The sequence below is a fragment of the Moschus berezovskii genome, chromosome 25 (assembly GCF_049115385.1).
Source record: "Moschus berezovskii isolate FMDL1 chromosome 25, NW_MosBer_1.0, whole genome shotgun sequence".
NCBI lineage: Eukaryota > Metazoa > Chordata > Mammalia > Artiodactyla > Moschidae > Moschus > Moschus berezovskii.
This window is the reverse complement of record NC_142484.1, coordinates 46,149,065-46,162,627: the sequence shown is the minus strand read 5'-3', so window position 1 is coordinate 46,162,627 and position 13,563 is coordinate 46,149,065.

Sequence of the window (13,563 nt, the reverse complement as noted above, 5' to 3'; positions counted from 1 at the left end):
GAAGGAGCATCGGTCAGCACCCAAGGCTGGGGGCAGGAGTCTATCTGGTAACGATAGGACTTTGGAAACATAGGTCTGAAATATGTTTGAGACCCCCAAGAGGAAATGTCAAATGATAGGTGATAATCGTGGTGAGAAATTGAGAGAAAAGGGAGGCATCACAGGACTTTCACAAATCTGGGTTTTTATTGTCACCTGACCCAAAAATCTGTCCTAATTTTTTTTTCTTTATTTTCCCTAGAGTAACTCTTTCCATAGAACTCATGTATTTTGAGGGGGCCTTGGCAGACTCTTATGATGTAAGATCGTCATATGTCAAACACCTTCCTTTGTTTTTGAATAATGCCAAACACAGTGTGGTCATTTCAGTTTGTAGTTGGCAAAAGGTAGCTCAGTAAATGAATCAGTGTGTGAATTCAGCGAAGCCCATCACCACTACTCCTGAGCTTGTGTTTCAGAGCCCTGGAGCCACAACTACTGACGTCTGCGTGGCCCGGAACCCAAGCTCCGCAACCAGAGAAGTCAGCACGACGAGAAGCCACACGCTGCAACAAAGGGCTCGCCCTGCTTGCTGCAACGAAGGGCGGTCCCCGCTTGCTGCAACCGGAGAAAGTCCACACACAAGAGTGAAGACCCAGCACAGCCAAAAAGCCTCAATCAGTCCTCACAAAAGCCCCAGGAGACAAGCACTCCACTTTAAAGGGGAGACTGAGCAACAGGGTGACTTTATTTGACCAGTGTTTTAGAAAGGTTTATCTGGGAGCCAGTCAATCCTACAGGAAATCAGTCCTGAATATTCATTGGAAGGACTGATGCTGAGGCTGAAACTCCAATACTTTGGCCACCTGGTGGGAAGAGCCAACTCATTGGAAAAGCCTCTGATGCTGGGAAAGATTGAAGGCAGGAGAAGGGAATGACAGAGGATGGGATGGCTGGATGGCATCACCGACTCAATGGACATGGGTTTGAGCAAGCTCTAGGAGTTGTTGAAGGACAGGGAAGCCTGGCGTGCTGCAGTCCATGGGGTCGCAAAGGGCTGGACACAAATGAGTGACTGAAAAACAACATCTTGGAGCCTAAGTGTGAAGTCATAGTCAAGAGAAAAGGTAGGGAAAACCTGAAATGGTTTAGGAATGAAGTAAAGAAAGGGGACAGCTGCGGGCACCTCTGTGGAGGGAACACTCACGTGACTTAGTCACCAACAAAACGCAGAGGACTCGTGGGGGCCAGATACCATTAGTCTCCTTGGGCTTGTAAACCTAGGGAACTGGGGATAGAAGACTGATTCACAGTTGAAAACTAAACTCTACCAGCTGTTTGTATTTGTCCCCTCGAGTTGATATGGGCTGAGGATACGGCAGGCTACTCACCAAGAAAGATTATGATGGGCCAGTCGTTGGATTACTGAAAGGCTCAAAATGGACTTGTTCTTATGTGAGGAATATGTGAGGAGAAATGAGTTCAGAATTAGTCCCAGCTATTTCCAGAAGGAAAATATCATGACATCCATTTTAACATTAGGATCAAAAACAAGGAATCTGATGTCTGTTGCAAGTCTAAAGTGTTAAATAAATTTATGTAGTTCACAGTACTTATTTACCTGACTTGGAATTATTTTCCAGTTATCATATGTAGATGAAGAAAGTAATTTATCCCTGGTCACATAGATGGCAAATGACAGAGATATCTTCTGACTTTAATTTCAGTGCATTTCAGACCACCAAAGAGGCCAATGTTGCTTTTTCCTGTGTTTTTCTTTTCTACTTAAAAAGGTGATTTTTCTAAAGATTGAGCACTTGCTCTAGTTTCTTCAGCAGTCCTGTTCTTCCCCAGTGGTCCCACTCTAACACACACCAAATGCCTATGAATTCTCTGGTCTGTGACTCACATAACTCTTATCACTGGGCCCTGGCACAGTCCAGTAACACTTGCTTCTGAGGCATTTCAGCTTCTTATTTACCACCTTTAGGTCCTGCTTCTGGAAAAATAATATAAAATAGTTTGCTTTTAGTCTTCTTGGGTTTTATCTACCTCTTCTGTTTTATTAACCATGTCTGTCATTTCCTTGATGCCCTTCAGATGCTCAGATATCTATACTGGGTGCAAATCAGTTTTATTCTATCTTGTTCTATTCTATTATTTTCTATTGTGTATCATCTCCATAAAATGTATTTATCTTGTATATCATTCTTTCAGAATCTAGAGAGATGACTAGGTAATTTGGTATTGCAATATGTTGCCTATTTTTTTTTCTGCTTTTCCTATTAAAATTTGACCATATTAATCATGGTTCTCCAGAGATATTTAAGCAAAGAGAAGTGTATGTGTGTGTGTGTGTGTGTATACACATATATATGATTATATGTGATTTGTTATAAGGAACTGCCTCCTGCAATTATGGAGCCTGAAAAATCCAAATATACACTGTTGCCTGGCAGATGGAGACTGGGAGAGCCAACAGTGTGGCTCCAGTCTGAAGGTAAAGATCCAGATTAGCCAATGCTGCAGATGAAATCTGAAGGCAATCTGCTGGGGAATTTCCTCTTGCTCAGGGAGGTTGGACTTTTCGTTTCATTTGGGTCTTCAATTGATTGGATGAGGCCCACCCACGGTATGTAGGGCAATTGGCTTACTCAAAGTTCAGTTCAGTTCAGTCGCTCAGTCGTGTCCGACTCTCCGCGACCCCATGAATCACAGCATGCCAGGCCTCCATATCCATCACCAACTCCTGGAGTTCACTCAAACTCATGTCCACAGAGTCGGTGATGCCATCCAGCCACCTCATTCTCTGTCGTCCCCTTCTCCTCCTGCCCCCAACCTTTCCCAGCATCAGAGTCTTTTCCAGTGAGTCAACTCATCGCATGAGGTGGCCAAAGTATTGGAGTTTCAGCTTTAGCATCAGTCCTTCCAATGAACACCCAGGATTGATCTCCTTTAGAATGGACTGGTTGGATCTCCTTGCAGTACAAGGGACTCCCAAGAGTCTTCTCCAACACCACAGTTCAAAAGCATCAATTCTTCGGCGATCAGCTTTCTTCACAGTCCAACTCTCACATCCATACATGACCACGGGAAAAACCATAGCCTTGACTACACGGACCTTTGTTGACAAAGTAATGTCTCTGCTTTTTAATATACTATCAAGGTTGGTCATAACTTTTCTTCCAAGGAGTAAGTGTCTTTTAATTTCATGGCTGCAGTCACCATCTGCAGTGATTTTGGAGCCCCCAAAATAAAGTGACACTGTTTCCACTGTTTCCCCATCTATTTCCCATGAAGTGATGGGACCAGACGCTATGATCTTAGTTTTCTGAATGTTCAGTTTTAAGCCAACTTTTCCACTCTCCTCTTTCACTTTCATCAAGAGGCTTTTTAATACCTCTTCACTTTCCGCCATAAGGGTGGTGTCATCTGCATATCTGAGGTTATTGATATTTCTCCCAGCAATCTTGATTCCAGCTTGTGCTTCTTCCAGCTCAGCGTTCCTCATGATGTACTCTGCATAGAAGTTAAATAAGCAAGGTGACAATATATAGCCTTGACGTACTCCTTTTCCTATTTGGAACCAGTCTGTTTCATGTACAGTTCTGACTGTTGCTTCCTGACCTGCATACACGTTTCTCAAGAGGCAGGTCAGGTGGTCTGGTATTCCCATCTCTTTCAGAATGTTCCACAGTTTATTGTGATCCACACAGTCAAATGCTTTGGCATAGTCAATGAAGCAGAAATAGATATTTTTCTGGAAGTCGCTTGCTTTCTCCATGATCCAGCAGATGTTGGCAATTTGATCTCTGGTGCCTCTGTCTTTTCTAAAACCTGCTTGAACATCTGGGAGTTCACAGTTCACATATTGCTGAAGCCTAGCTTTGAGAATTTTGAGCATGACTTTACTAGCGTGTGGGATGAGTGCAATTGTGCGGTACTTTGAGCATTCTTTGGCATTGCCTTTCTTTGGGATTGGAATGAAGACTGACCTTTTCCAGTCCTGTGGCCACTGCTGAGTTTTCCAAATTTGCTGCCATATTGAGTGAAGCACTTTCACAGCATCATCTTTCAAGATTTGAAATAGCTCAACTGGAATCCCATCACCTCCACTAGCTTTGTTCGTAGTGATTCTTTCTAAGGCCCATTTGACTTCACATTCCAAGATGTCTGGCTCTAGGTCAGTGATCACATTATTGTGACTATCTTGGTCATGAAGATCTTTTTTGTACAGTTCTTCTGTGTATTCTTGCCACCTCTTCTTAATATCTTCTGCTTCTGTTAGGTGCATACCATTTCTGTCCTTTATTGAGCCCATCTTTGAGTGAAATGTTCCCTTGGAATCTCTAATTTTCTTGAAGAGATCTCTTGTTTTTCCTATTCTGTTGTTTTCCTCTATTTCTTTGCATTGATCCCTGAGGAAGGCTTTCTTATCTCTCCTTGCTATTCTTTGGAACTCAAAGTTAACAGATACAAATGTTAATCTCATTAAAAAAACTTTCCTTATCGATTCATAATATTAACCATCATGTCCTTTTACCAGTCATTTCTGAATAATGCATTTCAAGAGGGATAATAATTAACCTATTGGAAAGTTAACATGATGGATTTTTGAGTAAGGCATTTTTCCTCAGTCTCCAGAATTATCACTGTGTAGGTCACTAACTTTCTCTGATGCCTCTCTGAGTCTCCCTAGAACTGAGAAATATTGCCTGTATTGAGTAAGCCACTTTTGTGACTGGGCTGACACTCTTTATCAGAGTGCCTCACAGCAGTAGCTTCCAGGTACATACATACAGGAAAGACATAACAAATAAGAGAAAAAAAATCACCCACTTGCAATTCTTACCTAGGTGTATTCTCCAATTTACTGTGTAAGACTGAATTAGACACATGCATTATGTGGCAGCCCGGACTCCTTCCCTTCTGTTTGGAAGCCTCTTAAACATTGGGCATATCTACTTCCATATGGGACCAAGCTGTACAACCTGATATGGGAGGTGTTCTTCCGCAGATTTGTAGATGTTGTTGATGCTGCCAGAGGTTTTGGCATTCTTACTAATATCTGTGAGATATGTTTGGGAGGCTATATGAATGTTTAGCTGAGTTACAAGCATTGACTATTAGGAGAATGTCCAACTGTGACAGGATTCCAAACTCATATACTTATACGAAGCCAGAATGGTAAGTAGATGTGTACAATAAGAGAAGAACTTGGCAAGTTGGAGAGCTTCTGCTTCCTCCAATGGAGGCAGTCACTATTTAGATAGGGACTCACAGACTTAGAGGATGAAGTCAGGGTTGTCTGGGGGGAAGGGATAGTCAGGGAGTTTGGGATGACATGTATACGGTGCTATATTTAAAGTGGATAACCAACAAGGACTTACTCTATAGCATATGGAACTCTGTTGAGTGTTTAGCGGTGGCCTGGATGGGAAGGAAGTTTAGGGGAGAATAGATATATGCATATGTACAGCTGACTCCCTTCGCTGTTCGCCTGAAACTTTCACAACATTGTTAATCGGCTATGTGCGTGAGTGTGTGCATGGAGATATTTATTGCTTTATCTTATTAAAAAAATCCAATAATTTCACCAACATTGTATCCTCATTCATTTTTTAAAATTTATTTTGTATTGGGGTATAGCCAGTTACCCCAGTACAAAATAAAAGTTTTCTTCTTCTATTGGGATATTGCTGATTATCCCAATTATTGTTGCTGTTCAGCTGCCCAGTCATGTCTGATTCTTTGTAACTCCCAAGGACTGCAGCACTCCAGACTTCCCTGTCACTCACCATCTCCCAAAGTTTGCCCAAGTTCATGTCCATTGTGTGGGTGATGCCATCCAGCCGTCTCATCTTCTGACGCCCTCTCTTTCTGCCTTCAATCTTTGGAGTTTCAGCTTCAGCATCAGTCCTTCCAATGAGTATTCAGGGTTGATTTCCCTTAAGATTGACTAGTTTGATCTCCTTGTAGTCCAAGGGACTCTCAGGAGTCTCCTCCAGCACCACAGTTTGAAGGCACCAATTCTTTGGCACTCTGCCTTCTTTACAGTCCGGCTCTCACAACCATACATGATCCCTCAGAAGACCATAGCCTTGACTATACAGACCTTTGTCGATAGAGTAATGTCTCTGCTTTTCAACACACTGTCTAGGTTTGTCATAGCTTTCCTGACATCAGAAGAAGCAATCATCTTCTGATTTCATGGCTGCAGTCGTCATCAGCAGTGATTTTGGAGCCCAAGAAGAGAAAATCTGTCACTGCTTCCACCTTTCCCTCCTCTATTTGCCATGAAGTAATGGGGATGGATGCCATGAAGTAATAGGGATGGATGCCATGATCTTGGTTTTTTAACATTTGGTTTTAACCCATCTCTTTCACTTTCCTCCTTCACCCTCATCAAGAGGCTGTTTATTTCCTCCTCACTATCTGCCATTAGAGTGGTATCATCTGCATATCTGAGGCTGTTGATGTTTCTCCTGCCTGTCTTGATTACAGCTTGTAACTCATCCAGCCTGGCATTTCTCATGATGTGTACAATGTATAGATTAAACAGTCCTGTTGTACTCCTTTCTCAATCTTAAACCAATCAGTTGGTTCCATACAGGATTCTAACTTGCTTCTTGACCCACATACAGGTTTCTCAGGAGACAGGTAAAATGATCTGGTATTCCCATCTCTTTAAGAGCACTCCACAGTTTATTATGATCCACACAATCAAAGGTTTTGGCGTAGTCAATCAAACAGAGGTAGATATTTAGCTGGAATTCCCTAGCTTTCTCTATGATCCAGCAAATGTTAGCAATTTGATCTCTGGTTCAAATTGATTACCCCAATAGAGAATAAAAATTTTTTTAAAACATGAATGAGGGTATAATGTTAGTGAAATGATTGGATTCTTTTGTAAGTGGAAACAATAAAGATCTCTAGATTACTCCATTCACCAAAATAAATTATACATACCTAAATACTATTACATTGTAAAATTCATATAAAGACCAGAAATCACTATGGATGAAGATTTATATGACCCAAAGGGAAAGAAATCTCCAAGAACTATATCAAAGCCAAAAATCAGAAAGCATGAAGAAACTGATGGATAGATTTGACTACTAAAAATTTAAAGCTTAAAAACAGATTTTGGCAAAAATACAACTTTAAGACAATCAAGAAATGATGGTAAACTACTTTAGACATGTAAGAGAGAATAAGTTAATATTCTTATTACATGGTAAATATTTACAACTATTTTACCTAAAGAAAAATACTTTCATAATAATGGGGAAAGGATATAAGGAAGCAGTTCAGGAAAACGCAAGATTGTTTGGGCTCACTGGTAATATAACTTTCAAATTACAATGTAATGCAATTATTTACCAACTAAATTGGAAATATTTTAAAATGATAAGTAGCAGTGGGGGAAGGTGAGGGTGGGATGAATAGAGAGAACAGCACTGAAATGTACACATTACCGTCGGTGAAACAGAGAGCCTGTGGGAATTTGCTGTATGACGCAGGGCAGACCCAGTGCTCTGTGACAGCCTGGAGGGGAGGGATGGGGTGGGATGGGGTGGGAGGGTGCAAAGATGGGGGGATGGGGGGGCTGGAGGGAGAGTGGAGGGAGGTTCAGGAGGGAAGGGACATATGTACACCTGTGGCTGATTCATGCACAGGAACCAACACAATATTGTAAAGCAATTATCCTCCAATTAAAAATAAATGAATTACAAAAACAAAAACAAATAAATGGCAAGTAGAAGGCTGAGGCAGTGGGAAATTACGAATCACATACCTTGTTGGTGGGGAATCAGTTTGAGAAAAAATTTCGCAAGGTAATTTCGTAAGATGTATTGATAGACTTAAAAACTTGCTTGCTGTTTGACCCAAGAATTTTGCTTTTTTGATTTTCAGAATCTACCCTAAGATTGATCAGTCATGTCTGACTTTTTTGCAAGTAAAACTGGCAGGCTCCTCTGTCAATGAAATTTTCCAGCAAGAATACTGGAGCGGGTTTCTATTTCCTCCTCCAGGGGATCTTCCTGACCCAGGGAATCAAACCCAGGTGTATTACCCACTCCAGTATTCTTGCCTGCAGAAATTCATGGACAGTGGAACCTGGCATGCTACATCTCTGGGGTCACAAAGAGCCAGACATGACTGAACGACTGAACTGATGCTTTTACTTGAGCCTAGAAAACTGTCATATAGTTTTGCTGTTATTCAGTCATCGGTCATGTCCGACTCTTTGTGATCCATGGACTGCAGCACGCTAGGCTTCCTGGTCCTTCATCGTCTCCCACAGTTTGCTGAAACTCTTGTCCATCGAGTCACTGATGCCATCCAACCATCTCATCTTCTATCTTCCCCTTCTCCTCCTGCCTTCAATCTTTCTCAGTATCAGGGTCTTTTCTAATGAGTCAGCTCTTCTCATCAGGTGGCCAAAGTATAGTTTCAGCTTCAATATCAGTCCTTCCAATGAATATTCAGGATTGATTTCCTTTATGATTGACTGGTTTGATCTCCTTGCAGTCCAAGGGACTCTCAAGAGTCTCCTCAAACAGTTCAGAAGCATCACTTCTTCAGCACTCAGTCTTCTTTATGGTCCAACTCTCTCATCCATACATGACTATTGGAAAAGCCATATCTCGACTATATGGACCTTTGTCAACAAAGTAATGTCTCTGCTTTTTAATACGGTCTCTAGGTTTGTCAAAGATTTTCTTCCAAGGAGCAAGTGTCTTTTAATTACATGGCTGCAATCACCATCTGCAGTGATTTTGGAGCCCAAGAATATGAAGTCTGTCACTGTATCCATTGTTTCCCCATCTATTTGCCATGAAGTGATGGGACCAGATGCCATGATCTTCTTTTTTGAATGCTGAGCTTTAAGCCAGCTTAAACTTAAAACTCTTACCTCTCTTACCTTCATCAAAATGTTCTTTAGTTCTTCGCTTTCGGCCATAAGGGTGGTATCATCTGCATATCTGAAGTTATTGATATTTCTCCCTGCTATCTTGTAGTATGTAGTCAATAAATGTTTGTTGAGAGCTGGATATCATTTTTTTTTTTTAACTTATCAAGGACCTTGGCACCTTAGAGGGTGTCTAGAGAAGATTGACTAGAATGTTGAGGAATTTGAATTTATGTCATGAAAAAAAGCAAGATAGAAGAACTTCTGGAGGAGCAGCCAGAAAAGGATCTGATAACTGGCTTTAAACATGGGAAGAGTGATTTTACTCATTCTATACAACTTCTAAGTGAAGAAATAGATCTATGGAGGAAATTTATAGAAAGGAAATGTGCAAGCTCTATTTAAAGAACTACTTTAAAACAACTCTAGCTATCCAAAATGGATTTGACTCCCTTGATGATAAGCAACTCACTATGGCTAAAAATGTTCAAGCAAAATTAATTATAGAAAGATCCATAATGCAGAATAAGATCCTGACTAGGTTTAAATGCAGATTTTCTCTGCTACGCAGGCTCACCTCCCCTTCCTCCCCAACATCACCGTCTACACCTTCTCTCCTTTCAGTGTGAGCTACTGCTTCTTACTTTCAGATGCCATTCTGATGTTACTTCTCTCTAGGGCACTTCCCCAACTACTCATCGAACACTGTTTTTGTTTATGCCTCTTACAGCTGTCTCACTTTTCCCTTCTTGTCACTTAGAGTGCATTTTAATTTTCCTTTTACTGACTGTCCTCCACTAGGATGCAAGCTTTGTGGAGGTAGAGAGTAGTTCTATCCTTCCACCTTTTATTTTTAACTGAAGTGCAGTTGATTTACAATGTTGTGTTAGTTTCAGGTATACAGCAAAGTGATTCAAATATATATCTATATCTGTCTATAGGTTATTATAAGATATTGAATATAATTCCCTGTGCTATGCAGTAAGAACTTGTTTATCTACTTTATATATAGTATTGTGTCTTGCTCATCTTGTTATACCTGGTGTCTAGTATAGCATTTGGTACATGGTAAGGTTGAATTAAGCTTAATAAGGTAGGTACAAAGGTTTAAATAATTTGGTATCTAATTTCTTTGGGAACCAGGGATTACTGAATCATGGAGACACATCTACTGTTTTCTTCCTGTGTATTTGGTTTCCAATGCTCATGGTTCTATTCATTTTGGGAGTGCTTTGGCCAATGCATACACCTTAGGGACTCTAATGAGAGGACTTATGATGGCCTTTTTCCCTCTTTGCTCATGTAGCCTCCAATCATCCCTGGGGGTTCACTTAGTCATTATGTACAGGTGCAATGCAGCCCCAGTGATGGCCTAAGTCTGTTATTCAGGAAATTATAGAAAGTTTGGTGAAATTCTCCATAGGTTCAGCATGCTCAGTTGATGTAAAGCCTTTCTCAGATATTGACTCAAATTCTGGAAGATGACTATTGTTTTTCCAAATTGGAATTAGTTTTATTAAACTATAAATGTCAATTACATTTATCATAAAAATTCAGATAAAACAGGGATAATGCAAAATCAGCCATAATAAACCTAAACATGACCTATTAACATTTTAGCTTATATATATATGTATATATATATACCTCTTTCAGACTTAAAAAAGCAAGCATTTTTTGGCAAAATATTATCACAGTATAGAAACTATTTTATAACATACTTTTCCATATGACATACTAAGAAATCTTCTCCAGGTTAATAAACATATATTTATACAATCTTTATATCATTCTTGTATGAATATTCCACAGTTTATTTAAATGATTTTCTGCTTTAGGATATTTAAGTTCTTTCAAATTGTCACATTTAGGAGCAATGATAAAGCTTCTTGTCAGACATCTAATTGCATGTCATCAATTACTTTATTAGCATAAATTCAAAAATAAAATCCTGGAATTAGGGTTCTTGGATCACAAGGTGCCTACAGTATTTTAGCTTTGGTATGTGTCATTGCCAAATTGCACTCGAGAAAGTACATAGTAGTTTCCACAGGTCCAGTTAGTATGGTGTCATTGCTTGTTTGGCTCACTTACTGTTTCATGATTTTAAGATAAAGTTCCTTTCACCTTACATGATGGAAAACAGGGAAGTTGGTGAGCCCTAAAGCAAGATAGTAAGCATATACTGTTATCCTTGGCATGTGACAGACAAGTGTTTTTGACTGTTTCGTAAAACTGATGGGAATGAGGAAAAACGCATTTATTAACTTAAAAGTTATACGGAAAATTCCAGAGACTGTGTTGATTCATTTGCTAAAAGTTTTACATTTAAGCACATACTTGTCACTGGCATCTCTTCTTTTTTCTTTCTTTTTTAAAATATTAAAGCCGTGATAAAATTTTGTTATCAAAACTTTATTATAAATATCTGACTCAAAGAAAATCAGACCAGTTAGCTGATAAAGTTGATCCTTTCTCTTGCAATCAATCAAGCCTCCTAAAATAAAAAATGAATTGACTAGAGTGTAATAAAATGTAAGAAACCTACCATGTATTGAAATATCTCATACTCTTGGTATTTCTACCATCACTTTAAAAATCACTGTATTAAATTTTGAGATAGACATTAACAATTTGGGAGTTGAAAGAGGAGTAGAAACAAACACCCAGCTGAACCAAGGAACAGATCCGACAGCATGGTTGTATTCAGCATCCAAAGAGCTCCATTACTCTTATAACTTTGTATTTCTTTTTAAACAGAATATTATGTTAGCAGGTAAAGAAGCTAGTATTTTTAAATGAATGATTAAGAGCACAGTTAAACTAACCATATGCAGAAACCATAAGAGAATTAACCATATCTGAACTTCAGCTAAGCTCCAACACTCAACAGATAAAGGACCTAAAGTCAAAAGCTGTTAGTTCCTCTTGAATAAAGTATCCAGTTTTTCCTTAGTTGAATAGACCCAAGTGTATGAACTGGCTTAAATCTTTAGACTGTGCTTTATAGGTTATAGATCCTAACTCTCTGCCTGCCTGCTGAGTTGCTTCAATTGTGTCCAGCTTTTTGTGACTCTGGACTTTAGCCCGCTAGGCTCCTCTGTCCATGGGATTCTCCAGGGAAGAATACTGAAGAGGGTTGCCAAGCTCTCCCTCAGGGAATCTTCAGGAATTGAATCTATGTCTCGTGTCTACAGTGGCAGACGAGCCCACAGATACTCACTGCTGCTGCTGCTAAGTCACTTCAGTCTTGTCTGACTCTGTGCGACCCCATAGACGGCAGCCCACCAGGCTCCCCCGTCCCTGGGATTCTCCAGGCGAGAACACTGGAGTGGGTTGCCATTTCCTTCTCCAATGCATGAAACTGAAAAGTGAAAGTGAAGTTGCTCAGTCATGTCCGACTCTTAGCGACCCCATGGACTGCAGCCCACCAGGTTCCTCTGTCCATGGGATTTTCCAGGCAAGAGTACCGGAGTGGGGTGCCATTGCCTTCTCCTATATCATGTGGACTGTGCATCTATTTTATTTCTAGGAAACTTGTGATCAGTTAACTACTGCCATAGAACCCTATGGCAGTTAATCAGAATCAAAACACTCTCATCACCAACACTCCATATCTTATTGAAGCAACTGCATGCACCTTTACTCTGAGAGTTAAGTGCCACTATTTGGGCTTCCCTGGTGGTTCAGATGGTGAAGAATCTGCCTGTAATGTGGGAGACCATGGTTCAATCCCTGGGTCAGGAAGATCCCCTGGAGAAGGGAATGGCTACTCACTCCAGTATTCTTGCCTGGAGAATTCCATGGACAGAGGCGCCTGGTGGGCTATAGCCCCTGGGTTCTGGAAGAGTCAGACATGACTGAGCCACTGACACTCATACTCACAGTCATTCGGCTTTTCACTAGCATCTCATTATTCCCTTTGAGGTCAGGGGCCATTTAGTGTAGCAGTTACCACCATTCTCTCCAGTCTACTAAACAGAGCTCTTCGGGAAACTGGGCACTCGGTCTTCCCTAACACTATCATTATTTTTCATAATAAGAAAGACGCGCTTTCTGAATTTTCAAATGAGATATAGTTTAGGGGATTGATGAGAACAAAGGTGATTCATTCCACTGCTTCCCTTTCCTGAAGCCTTCTGTCGTCACTCTAAAACATACCTGGGCTTTTGTTTTAATCAAATATGAGAAGATGACAGATATGAGACTACTACCCTGAAAGAAGTGTTATTATTCACGGCTCCTGAGAGGACAGGCAGGTCATGCCATGTGAGGCCGTATGAGGAAGCCCCTGAGTCAGTCAGGAGGCAACGGGACCAAAGGGAAGCTTGGGCCTAAGGCTTTATGATATTTTTTTGAGGGAAGAAAATAGACAAGGTAGGGTAGGTATGCTGAGTAAACTTAGATTTGGAGCGTTTGCACATTTTCTGAGGCTCTGGCCTTTTGGGGTGGTTCCTAGGTGTCAGGTACCCAAATCTGGGGTGATTTTGGGCAGGGGGAATATTGGCTTCATGTGTGAGAATTTGATAAAAGGAGGTGGTTGGGAGTCTGTGGCTTCTGTATTGGTTGGTTTGCATATCAAAAGTATGCGCAAAGTCAAATTTTTCGCTGTTTCTAGGAACGACTTAACTTAACCCTCAGAAGGGCAATTTCTTCCTAGGCTTACA